Raw genomic sequence first — 12409 nt, 5'->3', positions numbered from 1 at the left:
ATGGGTTAGTGTATGGTTGGTGAGTGTGTGAAGTGATAATTATTCCACTAAGAGAAACAGTAACGATATATATTGCCAAGGCAGGAAGAGAAGCCAAATTCTAACTGAATGGAATCCATGATCCTAGAGTTTGTGATTTCAAGTTTTAGAGAGGAAAAGGAGGCTATTAGTTTCTATGGTGGACAGTGTTAGGAAAACCTTGGTTATCCATCAGCTTGCCTAGTTTCTTCTAAATAAGGAAAGTCGTGTCTCTCCCTTTACACTATGCCAGCTGAAGGAGGGCTTTGCTAATGTTAGGCCAAAATGTGCCTTAACTTCTCATCTCAACTCTGTTACCCAACTGGAGGACGGCTGGGGTCACTGTGACCCTTCCCACTCACTCACAATGTCTGAGCAGTTGGTGTGTATAAAGTGCTAGGGGTCTGTTTGGGAAGATTCCCGATGAACAGTGCTCTCTTAGTCATGAAGTGTACAGCCCGTGTCACCGCAGACTGCAGCTTTAAACATAACCATAGCCACAGGGGAGACTTTCATGATTTAGGTGGGGAACACAGATATAAAATTGTAAACCCGGGGGCTGGAGAGATGGCTCAGTGGTTAAGAGCACTGACTTGCTCTTCCAAAGGTCCTGAGTTCAATTCCCAGCAACCACATGGTGGCTCATAACCATCTGTAATGAGATCCGATGCCCTCTTCTCTTGTGTAAAGGACAGTGTGTTCATATACATTAAATAAATCAATAAAAAAATTGTAAACCCAATGTAGTATGTGCCTAGAATGAAGGAAACAGAATTGCATCTTGGGATGGGGGTTAACAAGAAGTTAGGGCTACCTGTAGAAGGTATAAACACTGGAACATGCTTTTAATGTTCATTTATTGGTGTGGGAGGTGAAGTCCAGAGGACTGGAGTCGGTTCCCTCCTTCCACCGTGTGGGTCCTAAGAATCAAACCTCGTGTGTCAGGCATGGCAGCTTCTACCAAATATGAGAGGGAGGGGGCGGGGTAGGCCGATTTGTGTGGACATTTAGATAATGCCTTGCACTTGTGTGGTTATCTGATATGTGGCTTTCCATCCAGATTCGAATTATGAAAATCCGTCATGATTGGCTTAGAGAATCATCACGGGGTTATTCTGGCCATTTGGGGAGCTCGCCCTTTCTGCCTGCTTGGCTTCCTTACATTTCCTTATATGTTGGCGTCACCCTAGCAACAGCACAGATGAAGTGGAAGCAGTCCCTTCCCCGTGCCACAGCTCTTCAAAAGAAGGCTCCACAGCTACCAAAATATAGCTGCCCTCTCCCAGGATGCCTTGAACTCCTGACTTCGGAGACATACAACTTTGCTAAACACCAGTCAATTTTCAACTTAAATGCAAAAGGGCTTGGTTTTGGACAGGACAGTGACGAAGCTTGGTCGAGGCATTACGGACGGCTTCTGTCAGGAAAACAGGAGTATTTGAAGCAGAAGAAATGCTGGGTAAAGAACTTGTCAGAGGAATGAGGTAGTCCCTTTAAGACTCAGACCCCTCACAGGGTGCACACATAGCCAGAGGCCAGGAGTGAGCGAACTAACAGGAGTTCTTTTGTAAAGATTTGAGTACACAAGCTCATTTAGTCCCAGTTCAGCCCTTGAAGTGGCTGAGATCGCAGCCTGCATTTTAAAAAGAAGAAAATCAAGATACCAGAGCCAGTTCCCCGCTAAGAGTGGCAGAGAGACAGAGGGGCAGAGGGGCAGAGAGGCAGAGGGGCAGAGGGGCAGAGGGGCAGAGGGGCAGAGGCAGAGGGGCAGAGAGGCAGAGGGGCAGGGGGGCAGAGGGGCAGAGAGGCAGAGGCAGAGGCAGAGGGGCAGAGGGGCAGAGGGGCAGAGGGGCAGAGGGGCAGAGAGGCAGAGGCAGAGGGGCAGAGGCAGAGGCAGAGGGGCAGAGGGGCAGAGGGGCAGAGAGGCAGAGGGGCAGAGGGGCAGAGGGGCAGAGAGGCAGAGGGGCAGAGGGGCAGAGGGGCAGAGGGGCAGAGGCAGAGGCAGAGGCAGAGGGGCAGAGGGGCAGAGGGGTAGAGGGGCAGAGAGGCAGAGGCAGAGGCAGAGAGGCTCTAGCATAGGCACCTGTGAGCCTCTGAAGCCCCTCTCTCTGCTATGCTTACATCCTAGCCGTATGCTCAGCACATGTCTGGCCACACTGACCCCATCTTCCCCTCCTCTCCACGGTCCTTTCCTAGCCACCAGCTAGGAAGTTTCAGATACTTATTTGCATTTCTTACCTCTGGCCCCAGGTTCCTTTTGAGGACAAGCATGCCAGAAGCCACCTCCCTCTTGGCTCATGCCTAAGTCTTTATATCTCAAAATGGAGGGCACCACAGGCCAGAGGCACAGGTGGTGTATCCAGGAGATAAAAACAGGGCAGAAATTTCAAGAAAGCCCACAGGTAGACAGGAAAGCCTGGGCATGAAGAAGCCAGGAGTGGGAGTTACATTTCCCATCCTAGACTTGTCATGGCCCTCAGCCTTGTGCCATCTCCTGCAGCCACATAAAGGTTTCCCAGAGAGCAGGAACAAAGGCTGAAGCCTGTGTGGATGGTGGAGTGTTTACAGCTTGCAAAGGGCAGGCCGCCCAGCCTGGGAGAGCGAGCTGGGACTGAGAAGCATTGCAGTCAAGATCAAGCAGGTGGAAAGACAAGACCAGGGCCTGCATTGCCTTTATGTTGTATGAACCTGGAGCCAGGAGAGGCTGAGGTGCTGCCCCAGCCAGCCCTGGGGAGCATCTGAGTGCCTGCTGGTGCTCTCCTGAGCAACCCTGAGCACAGCTCTCAAACAGTTGTTGGGCACGAGGGTTGCGTGGGCATCTCTGTGGCACTGAGCAGGAAATCAAGTATTTGAGGGGAAGAAGAGGAGACATGAGTAATTAATAAACATCAACAGTTCCCGGACCTCCCTGGAGGAGAGAGGGGCTGTGCCCAGGTGTGCTCTGCCTTTATCACATCGATCTTCCGTCTTTTCCAAGGACTCCACAGAACACCTCTTCCATCACGGCACAACACAGCAAAAGCAACCCCACAATGACCGCCCCATGCCTCCGGAGAGGCTGGAGGCTGCCACGGTGACAGGACCTGCTTTCAATTAGCTCAGGTCGCTCCTCCTGTGGCTACAGGATTAGAGTTTCTCCTGATACCGTGGAGCAGCTCAGATGTTAAGGAAGGCAGAGGGGAGGCCAGGCCTTCCCCAAGAAAGGATGCACAGCCAGCCCTGGCTTCCAATGCTCCCACAGATTTTCCCAGCCTTTAGACGTGCAGCGTTTTTTTTGTTTTGTTTGTTTTGTTTTGTTTTGTTTTTTTGTTTTGTTTTGTTTTTGCATAAACTCAAGAAAAAAATACACAACCCAAACATTTATTAAGTCATTATTGCTTGCCAAGTACTATCCTAAAGCCTTTGTGTGATCTCATTTAATCTTTGAAACAAAATGCGGGTGTATCTTACCCATTTTGTGGCTAAGCTGCTGAGTTGCTAAGGCCCTTGGGCTAGAGAAGAGCAAGGGCTATCTGAACCCCAAGTCTCCCCAGTGACTGTTATCAGATTTCCCCGCTGACTTAATAAGTCAATTCAGGCCAAGTTAAAAGTATAAAAGTAGGTTTATTGTGGGCAACTCTAGGACAGTGTCACCAGTCTCTGGGGACGGGGTCAGTAAAGTTGCCATATCCAGACAGGGAGAGAGTGAGGGGAGACATACACACACATACAGAGAGAGAGAGAGAGAGAGAGAGAGAGAGAGAGAGAGAGAGAGAGGAGGGAAGGAGGGAGGGAGGGAGGGAGGGAGGGAGAGAGAGAGAGAGAGAGAGAGAGAGAGAGAGAGAGAGAGAATGCAGAGAAGGGGCAGAGAGGAGGGCAGAGAGAAAAGTCAACCAAAATGTCTGGATTATTTAGGAAAGAGACTCTGAGGGAAAGGCAGCCCAGCCCCTGGGCTAGAAAGGGATGGATGTGTATAGGATTTTGTGTTGTCTAGATGGGCAATTATATCTTATCAATTGGATCAGAGGATATTGTGTGATATGTTCTTTCATGTGACAACTTAATTGAGTTCAAGAGAGTGTGTGGTGGCGGGACACAGTGGGCCCACCACAGAACTGAGATGTGTATGCCTGGCATGGTGGAAACTAGCCAGGAGAACTGTGAGTGAGGGCGGGGTGGCCTGACAGGGTGCTGTGTTGGCATGGCTTGAGGACAGCAGATCAGGAAGTAGATGGGGGCGACATGGAGCTGCAGAGATAAATTAGAACGAATTCCAATGACCTGCTGGAGCTAGAACTAGCGAGAGAGAGCGTGACCGCCAGACTATGCTCGGGAACTGGTTCCTCCACTTTTTTTATCTTTACTGCAACAGGGTAATCCATTTGAAACCATTTATTTAATCGAGGGATGCTCATTGAACACCTACTATGTGCTGGTTACTACATAATGGAAAGTAGGCTAGATAGCCTTCAGAGAGTGGATACTCTTGTGGGAGGAGACGCGATGAATAGTGACATAGACAGTGAAAACTACTTAGCAAACATGACTTCCATGTGACGTGGGAAGGAGCCCCAGCAACAGCCAGAACCAGGTCCTGTCACTGAACAAACCATTCGGCGCCCTTCCAGTGCCAAAATGCCCACCAATGAATACCGGTACCCAGAGCACTCAGGAGGCTCACACTGCCAGCTGAGGGCTATCATTTTAGGAAAGGCAGAGGAGAGAGACTGAACCTCTGTGGCCGCTCTAAGGCCTCACTGAGGCAATGAACTGCCCCAGGCATTGCTGTGACTGTCAATTGGATGCAAGCAACCAGCAGTAGAAAACACGCATTAGACATGAAGTAGACTCCCCCAGCACAGGCTGACACTGAACCACGAACAGGTTGGAAGGCGAGAAGGAAAGATCCCAGTAACAAGGAACACAGACTTCACAGGGGGCCATGCTTTCTATTCAGCAGCATCGGAAAGGGGTGCGCTCCATCCTGGAGAGCCGTTCCTCCAGAACATAATGAATGAGCTGCCTTCTTTGCTTTTAGCATGTTTTAAGAAGACAGTTGTTTGCATCTTTGACCTAAGGAGAAAATCATTAACAATTCCCGTAAGCTGCCAATATTTAAGACAAATCTCAGATTTCCCCAATTACTGATAATTTTATAATTTCAATAATAAAATTGTCAGGGAAGCAATTGTGGGCAATTACAAGCCACATCTGTAGTGTAAGTAGAATGGCTTCTCCTCTGTCAGTTCCTCCAACTCCCTGCAGCTCAGAACCAATTCAGGCTGCATTGGTTAAGCGGACACCGGAGAACAATAAGGAGTCTCTGAGCTCCCTGGGCCCTTCAAGCTTCTGTAAACAACAGGCCTCTGCTACAGCTTGGACCACTTAGGCTCTCTGTTTTCAGCATTGGTACAGAGACAATGTCAAGGGCCTGGATGTCTAATCTACGCACTGAGCTCTTCTGCCGGGGCATTATTAAGAAAACAGAACTCGGCCAGTAAGGCAGACAGCACAAAGCAAGGCTGCCTGTGTGACAGTTCCCCACTTGGAAGCAGGGCTTCCATTTCACCTTAAATGCGTTTCTGAGCTCTGTCCGGGCTGTGTTCTGAAACACCCGGGGGAAGGGGAAAGATCAAAGGCAGCTGCCAGACAGTGAGAAAGGAAACTTGAGCTGGGCATAGCCTGACACAGATTCTGAGAGGGCATTAATTAGTCTGAGGAGAGATGAACACAACTAGAAACAAGCATGCTAGAGCAGAATTTGAAAGCTTCTGAGAAGGGACGCCCGACTCTGCCTACCAGGTTCTCTGACAGCTCAGACTCCGCTGTACAAAACTTCTGGTTTAAGACCCTGGTGAGGCTGTGGCATTGTACCCTCTCTTAGTTAGGGTTTCCATTGCGATGAAGAGACACCATGACTACAGCAATTCTTTTAAAGGAATGCATTTAATTGGGGCTGGCTTACAGGTTCAGAGGTTCATGGTGGCAAACAGGTAGACATGGCGCAGGAGAGGTGGCTGAGAGTTCTATATTGACAGGCATCAGGAAGAGAGAGAGTGACAGTGGGTCTGGCTTGAGCATTTGAAATCCCAAAGTCCAACTCCAGTAACACACTTCCTTCAGCAAGGCCACACCTATTCCAACAAGGCCACATCTCCCAATAGTGCCACTCCCTATGAGCCAATGGGGCCATTTTCATTCAAGCCATCAGGTGCCCCCAAACCTTTCTTCTGCTCAGAGACTTCAATTCTTTCCAAAGTACACAAAGACTTGTCACATTTCCCCTATAGCAAAAGCATTCTAAGAAAGTTGTACTCTTACTATCTTACAGATTTGAGAATGTGGCGGCCAGCCGTGGGAGGAACACACTCAGATTAAAATCCATCTAGTTGCAGAAAATTAAATGAGTCTATTGTCACAAAACAGACAAAAGAGAGATGTAGCCGGCACCGAGCTCATGGACTTGCTCACTGGAGAACTCCAGGCCTCCCATTGTTATAGGAGGCTGGGGACAGGAGCTTCACAATTCTAATGAAGATTTCTCTGAGAAGTGGTTTGGTCTGGTGGGTGTTAAGCATTAGGTGAAATTGCTATTCTAATTGTTCAAAGACAAGATCCCTTGTGCACACTAGCCAAGTACACCCTAACTGCCTGCCTAGGAAACCAGAGCTGTGACCCTGTGCTGGCCTTGCCCCTGCTTAACCTAGAAATGGGCGGAAAGGAGCTCCGAGACTTCTTTTGGCCTAAAAGTCAGTGGAAGAGTCAAGCATTTTGGCAGGTTTGGGATGGCACCAACATGCTCTCTGTTGTCCCTGTACACTTCAGGCTTGCTCGAAGAGAGAGCTGCTTGGACAGAGATACAACCTAAAGACAACGGGGACATTTCATCTGGGCTTTTGTTAACAGACAAGTTTAAGCGCTATTCACAGGTAGACCAGTCTAGAAGTAGAGCGAGCATCTCCCAACTTGCACTTCTGGTCTCTAAACTTCACCTCGGTGTTCCCTGGCTCCAAAGTGCAGAAACCTGCCAAAGCCCTAAAGATTCAAAGGAAGAGATGGGTGCATACTCACCATGCCATCGTGTGCCGGCATGACTGTCAGAGACCAGACTCATCTTGTTCATGGACTGTAAGGATGGAGTTCCTCATGCTGAGGAAGGTGTGGTGGAGTTCTCAGAGGGGAGAGCGATTCCTATATGTGGTGGTCAGAGCTTGAGAGGGGGTTGCGCACATCTTGGTGAATCAGTAGACAGGGAACTCAGGCTGGAGCTGCGCTGAGGCATAGCCCCTGCCTCTACAGCTCCGTGCCTTAAAGGCCCACCACCTCAGACAACGTGGTCACTAGATGGGAACCAAGTGTTCAAACACAGCAAACAATAGGTCGCCCTTGCCCTGGGGACTCAGTACCGTGCAACTGAGCAAGAAAGACTGACATGCAGACATAGGGAAAAAAACTCATGGGGGATGTTTAGTTCCAAATATGGAGAGGATGGAATGCAGGATATAGATTCCCCTTTCCCAGTTTTTCTACTATTTCAAGTTCCCACTTCTGCAAATTCCTGCCTTTATTGCTGTAGGATGAGAAAAACCCAAGAACCAATGTCCTGAAGTTTTTCGTTTGTTTGAACTTACAGCAGAGGAAATAAATGGTCTGAGGGGCAGGGCTTTCTACTCCAATAGTAGTGCTGTGGGGCTGACAACTGACCGTGGTTAGCAATTCTTCTAGGCTCCGCCCAACAGTTACCTAGCAACAGCTTGCTAGCTGGAGGGTAGGAGCCTGGCTTGAAAATAAGAAGGGCTTTTGCTCTCTCTCTCTCTCTCTCTCTCTCTCTCTCTCTCTCTCTCTCTCTCTCTCTCTCTCCTTCCCTTTCTCCCTCTCCCTCTCTCCCTCCCTCCTTTCTCCTCCACACACCTCTCTCCCTCTCTCCCTCCCCCTCTCTCTTTTCACCCTCCCCCTTCCTTTCCCTAACCCCTTCCCCTCCAGTCCTCTTTCCCTTCTTCTCTTCCCCTCTCTCCTCTCTCTGTTCTTCTCTGTTCCCCTCCTTTCCCTGCCTCTACCCCTTTTCCAGGTCTCCTTCCCATCCCACCAATAAACCTTCATATTAGGTCTGTCATTTAACTGATTCTTCAGGGGAACAGGCAGGGCCCTCTGCGGGGCTCCCTCCCGCTGCGCTATACTCCAGTACATTTTATAAAACACAAGGGCAACTCTCTATGATGCCATCTCACAGAAAGACGTACACCTTCTCCATTATGACATGTGACCCCCGTTCATGTTATCATCAAGCCTGAGGCAACAGTAGAAGTGCAGAGAAAGACCCATAGTTGAAAGACTCACCACCACCACCACCACCACCACCACCACCACCACCACCACCACCACCATAACCACCACCACCACCACCACCACACCACCACCACCACCACCACCACACCACCACCACCACCACCACCACATGAATGCTGTGCTTTCCTGTACAGGTTAAACAGTTCAGCCTCACTTCCTTCAGGAGTCAGTGGGTGATGCCAGAGTGAGATAAAAATAAAAGAGGAAGTGAGGGAAGACCGATCATTTCTTTCCACCCATAGCCACCGTGTTGTACAAGACAAGTTTAACAAATGTGCAGAATGGGGGTATGGAGGCAGGGAGGAGACTTACAGGTCCCAGCCTCCTCAGTTCTGATCTGGGGTCTTTGTGAACATCCTCCCAAGTCATCCTGCTTGAGCCTCATGTGTTAAAGGCAGCCTGTAGGGATGTTGACCAGGAACTGCCCACAGGAGTGGGAACTACTTCTCATGAAGCCTGTTCATTGCCCCATGGTCTTGTGGCTACTACTGCTGCCTGAGACCAAGAGGGAACTAGGTCACACTTTAAATGAGAGGGGTAAAAAAGCCTTCAACCTGAGGAGCTCCGCCCCACAAGAGTCTCATTTCAGACTCCACAGAGCATTTTTGCTCATTGCCTATATACAGTGTGTCTATGTGCAGTGTCTTTGTAGGTGTGTCTCCCTTTTGCATATTAAGTCACAGTGTTCACGGGACATCTGGTTATTCTTCGGCGGTGTGGGAGAGTGAAATGGTTTACAGGGGAGAAGACGGTGTTGTGAGCTTTGCAAAAGCACATCTTCACCTCAATGGTTCTACCTGTAGGAGTTGCCCCTCCGAATGGATGAATACAGACTGAGTAAGGATGACCCTGGAGGCCGTGTTGATAATGGTGAACGTGGAAATGGTCTGCTTTAGGCACTGGTGACTGTCCCAAGACACAAGCGATGAAATAAATTCTGCTCAAACTGTGACAGGAAGATGCTCCTGGAGACACAGTTACTTACAGTGAGGAAATGATAGACAATGAGACGTCCGTCTTTCTATCTGCCTCCGCCATTCTAATAACAATACTACAGATGTCATTAAAAATATGCAAAGGATGACACCAAACGACAAATAATGGATTTTCTGGGTGGGATTCTAGGTTTTAATTTGCATTTTCTGACTAAACAAAATAAACGACAACAAAAACCCCAATGGCTATGAACAATTTGTACCATAAAATTATTTTTAAAATGAGAAATGTAGTAGTCACATCGAGGACAGCTGCAAGTAGTGCCAGCTACTCTCTTTTGTCCCCCACCTAGGGGCCTGACAACGCTGGTAGAGACCATGTATCCCTGAGGGGCCACTTGTGCTTTCCCTGGGAAAACTTAAGCAAGAGAATCTGGCTCCATTGTCTGTTTTCTTCTTTGGTAGAAATTTCGTGTAGTTGCACTTAGTTCAAAATGAGAACTTTGAAGCCATATCTCCTATTTTTGAAGCCAGAAGGATTCTGCTGTATTTTAAAACTTAGATCTGAGCAGTGCAGAGCATCGAGTGTGGGGTGGAGGGCTGTCTGTGTGTCAGCGTCTTGACCCTTTGATTTCCTGACACACTTTGCCTTGTCAGTTGTCAAACACCCATACACTGTAGCTTTCATCTCCCGTGCAGAAAAAACAGGAACTCTACACCATCGGCCACAGTGTGGGTACAAGTGCTTAGGCTGTGCTTCAGTACCTCAGAGATTTCCTTAGCTACTTCTACCACTGTAAATGCTGCTGCCACTTGTCACAAAACCGAAGGGACGTGGTCCGGGTTTTAAAGTAAACCATTCTTAGTGTGTGTGTGTGTGGGGGGGGGGATGAAATTATTTGTTTTAAAAGCTCAACAACACGATCTAAGTATTTATCAAGTGAGCACATTTCCTAAGCGGACAATCTGAAAATCGGAGAACCACAAAGCTAGAGTCCAAGTACAGGAAACACACGCACACGTCACTGTGTCACTGAGCACTGTGTCAGGGCTCCCCAAACTACCCCAAGCAACTTCCGGTGGGGACACTCTGCATCAGGGGCAGCAGTTCTCCAAGGCAGTAACTGCATATTGTCTTCCAGGCTTTGAACAGCATCTTTGGGAAGCTGATAAAATGTGGGGTCACATAGGCTATCCAACCTGCTAACTGTGGCTAAGCCTCCACTCGAACCATTGCAAGACCCAGATATATCAGGGTGCTATAAGCTATTAAATGACTCCATTGCTAAAAGGAAGGTCCAGGAACATGATAAATGTCTCCAAGGCTGAAGCCATGATTGTTACACGAAGGCCTGATGTGCAGGATGTGAGAGGAGCTGCCCCCAGCAGGCTGTTCTTTCCCTCAGTGTGAGTGAGGCCCTTGCTTTTGGGAGGAAGGTAAAAGAACGACAGTGGGAGCTAGATATGTCCTGAGATTCACAATCCTGTGTTAGAAACAGAAGAGAAACATGATTATGATGTTTCCAAGCGGATTGGAGTTAAATTTGATGCTGCCAGCTTCTCTAAAACACCGATCTTTCTTTTGATAAAATGGCTCTAAAGGAAGATGAAGTTGTCAAGAAGTGATGTCCACAATAAACAGAAAGAAGAGAACCTCGCTCTGCAGAGTCTGTGCAGATTCCTGCACAGCTTGAGCTGTCTCTGCCATCTACTCTTTCAAGGGCCAGTTAAGCTAGTGATTAAGCCACAGGGAGGTCACTTCTCTCCAAAAGGTTACAGGGATCATGAACATAACCAGTGCAAAATGCCAATCTCTGATGCTTCACCGAGTATCCTGCAATTGCAAGAGGAAGCAGAGCCCCTAAGATGTGAAAAGGAGATAACCCGCAGGTACAGATGTTCTCAGCACAACCTGTGGCTCCAGACGAGCTCCAGACGAGCTTCAGGCGAGCTTCAGTGCCCTGCAGCCAGCCGAGACACCCACCCAGGCTTTCTAATGGGAAAATACCTCCAATTCTTGCTTCCTCTTTCCTTGTGGTAAGAAGCAGGAGGAGAGCTAACGGGTGTCTTGAGTTTACAGCTGGGGCCACTTTAGGCTCAAACTAGGAGGGTCCTAAAGAATGACCTCAAATACAGCTAGTTAATTCTTTGTTTCCTACACAGGATTAGAGATCTGTTTCTGGGATTAGCGATCCTAAGGAGATGTCATATGCTCCCCACCAAAAAAGTAAATTATAAGCTCCTAGTACCTTCTGAGAGTAATTCTCCAGTGTGATTATAATAATCTATATCTGAATGGAAATTCCCAATCACATGGGATCAGATCCCAGCAGCATTACATGGTAAGCTTAATTCCCCCTCCCCAGTATAATGACTGTTTTCCTTTCATCCTGCTTGTAAAATTTGTCCCCTTTATTCAAACCACTTAAGAATGCAAATCGGAGGGGCTGGGGATTTAGCTCAGTGGTAGAGCGCTTACCTAGGAAGTGCAAGGCCCTGGGTTCGGTCCCCAGCTCCGAAAAAAAAAGAACCAAAAAAAAAAAAAAGAAAAGAATGCAAATCGGGCCTCATGGCTTGATGATCTCACCAGAGTTCTGGAAACACCGTTTAAGATTCTGAGAGTGAATGGAATTCCTCTTCCTTTACCTCAGTGAAATTCTATGAGGGACACAGTGTGCCGAGCTTTGCAGAAAGCCTGAAAGGGGGCCTGGCTTTCTCCACCAACCTAGAAAGGGCAAATGAACCATTCATAGCTGGCAAAAACTCATGCCCGCCCCCAAATGAAGCCACACGGTAGAGAAGCCTCTCAGCTATGCACCCTCCGTGGTTAGACGGCATCACAAGATGTGAGTGCAAGCAGGATTCCAGGATCATTCAGAAGAGGCACATCGTTAGCTCCAACTTCCTTCTCTCAGACATGGACAACGAGGGGAATTTATTTGTTTACATTTCATATTTGATCCTCCTTCCCAGTCTCCCCTCCATGAACCCCCTCCCCATTCCCTTCCCCTTTGCCTCAAAGAGGGTGCTCTCACACCCACCCACTCACTCCCCGCCTCACCTCTCTAGCATCTCCCTTCTCTGGAGCATCAAGCCTCCACAGGAGGTTGGAATAAACTTTTCTTTGTTTT

At 48.4% G+C, this 12409-nt stretch overlaps 1 protein-coding gene and 1 long non-coding RNA gene across 3 annotated transcripts in view; both read right to left on the bottom strand.

Annotated features, from left to right (window-relative positions):
* Positions 1 to 12409, bottom strand: part of Fam124a (family with sequence similarity 124 member A) — a 55281-nt gene that overhangs the window by 21941 nt on the left and 20931 nt on the right. The gene's annotated exons all lie outside the window — the stretch shown is intronic.
* On the bottom strand, positions 4927 to 8328 carry LOC134482129 (uncharacterized). Its single transcript, XR_010058166.1, has 2 exons — positions 7069 to 8328; positions 4927 to 5070 (listed from the first exon to the last, which is right to left on the bottom strand). It is a non-coding gene; the product is annotated as an uncharacterized LOC134482129 (long non-coding RNA).

The sequence above is a fragment of the Rattus norvegicus genome, chromosome 15 (assembly GCF_036323735.1).
Source record: "Rattus norvegicus strain BN/NHsdMcwi chromosome 15, GRCr8, whole genome shotgun sequence".
Taxonomy (NCBI): Eukaryota; Metazoa; Chordata; class Mammalia; order Rodentia; family Muridae; genus Rattus; species Rattus norvegicus.
This window is presented reverse-complemented; position numbering and strand designations above follow the sequence as displayed.